Below are 2,185 nucleotides of genomic sequence, written 5' to 3' on the forward strand. Positions count from 1 at the left end.
TCAGCATTTGTGAGCGCCCTCCCAGTGCTGGAAGTGAGGGCAGGCAGCGTCTTGCTCCCCACGGAACACGAGGCATGCAGCCACACCCGGCCGCGGTAGGGTCTGCTGGGCGGGTGATGGCGCCAGGCCGCTGTTTAACCTCCACGACGGCCCCGTCGGTTCTGTCACAGATCGCTTCCGCCACTTGTGCCCCGTCACTGCCTTTCACCAGGACTCTTTCCAGAGCATCCCAACGATCTGACCTGGTCCTGCTCCTCCCAGACACATTTTGGAAGCCCGGCTCAAACCACATTTTGCTCCTGCTCCAGGCTTCCCAGCAGCTCCTCGCTGCTCACCTCAAACCCAGGCTCTGGGCTCCGGGGCTCTGGAGGGCCTGGCCTCCATCTCACCTCCTCCCTCCACTCCCGTGTCCTCTACCCTGGACCAAACAGGGCCGCCTCCATTACTGCAGCTTCATAGTTTTACTCCCAAGATTCTTTCTTCCCTGTTCACCAAAGGCGCACAGTCCCCAGAAGGACCCCTTTTCAACAGGTGTTGACACTGTAGCCGTGAGGTATTAGACCCAGTGCCACAGAAGTCCAGGTTGGCATCTCAGCCCTGTGGGGTGCGCCCTGTGAAATGGCCAGCCCTGACAGGCGCCTTTTTTGTGCCATCTCTCTTCTGCCAGGCAGTTCAGCCTCTCCTCTTGAAACCAAGGGGGACCCTGTGGGGCTCCCAGCACAGAGGCCCTTTCCCGCTCATTTCTTGTAGGGAAGACTCCAGCCTCCGTGACCTTCCCTGAGGTCCAAAGGGCAGATGTGAGCAGTTGCTAACCAAGGGAGGAGCCACCAAGACCCACCTGAGGCCAAGATTAAAGGGTCCAGAGGATTAGGAGACTCTGCACACACCCTCACCTCGTCAGCAAGCCCACTCCTAGGAAGTACAGTTACAAAGCTTTTCATCCAGTCCTCCTGGGGGGGACACTTACTTTTTCAAGGCGGGAGTCTACTGTGTCACCCTTTGCCTGGCAAAGTAATAAAGCTATCCTTTGCTACTTCACCCGAAAACTCTGACTCTAAGACTCCACTCAGCACCAGTGTGCAGAGAAGCTGGGCTTTCAGCGTCACTCTCCCTGCCTCCCAGGGCCCACGCCGTGCCCCCACCAAGACCACTTCTCATAGTGAAACTCACTCCCTGTCCACATGTCACGCGTCTGCACATGTTCCCAAGGCTATGCATCCTCCAGTGAAAATCCTTCCTCTCCACAAAGCTTTCCTATTTGAGATCCTTTAAATCTCCACAACCCGTCAGCTGTGTTCCTTATACCATGATGTGCACCATGTCTTGTTCCCACTGATAAAATGCAAGTATCCATTTTGTGTCCCCACAAAGGGTCTGACTGTTGAATGAATGCGTGCAAGAGAAAGAAAGGAAGGAAATTCAATGAACACATAGTCAGGGCCTCCCCCACAGAGCAGAGGCTGAACGCCATTTCCCAGTGGAGCACGTGTCAGAGGGAGAGAGGGGAAGCTGCTGACTTTTGATCCATGTGGCCAGAGGAAGCAGAGACTAGAGCCCAAAGGTGCTTGGTGACTTGGCTTCTCAAGGCATTAAGGGCAGTTCTGCAAACGCCTCCTAAAAGCTTAAGTTTCAGTCTCACGTTCAGAACCAGCTGAGGACAGTTCACTTCCCCTACTCACAAGCGCCCACAGCAGCCAGGGGGCTCGTGATCACTTCTACATGCTCTCTAAAGAGGCCCCAATGCACTTCTATAACTTCACAGATACCTGTCTTCCTCTCCCCCAACACATACATGTCATTTAAAACCAGGTCTCAGAGAAGGAGATGAATGGGGGGTGGGGGATTCCAAAGGGCACGCATTTAAAACCAAATTGGCTGTCAGAAACCAGTGGTTGTCCTGAGGGTGAACTGATACACCCTTTCAGTTCAAGTAGACCAAGAGGAATTTGCGCTGGAATTTTTCCAACTTTAATGTATGCCGTCCAATTATTACACTTCATGGAAATCACTGCACCCTCCCTCCAGGCGTGTTTGCCAGTGAAACAAAGAAATGAGTTTCAACTAGAGCTTTTGTTCCACCAAACACTCCTTTTCAGGCCCTGTTATCTGTCACTACATGTGGCCAAGTGTGGGTTCAAGGATATTAAGTCCACCCTTAAGAAACGTATAGTCTAGCTGACCAAAC

The sequence above is a fragment of the Cervus canadensis genome, chromosome 13 (assembly GCF_019320065.1).
Source record: "Cervus canadensis isolate Bull #8, Minnesota chromosome 13, ASM1932006v1, whole genome shotgun sequence".
In the NCBI taxonomy this organism is placed as follows: Eukaryota; Metazoa; Chordata; class Mammalia; order Artiodactyla; family Cervidae; genus Cervus; species Cervus canadensis.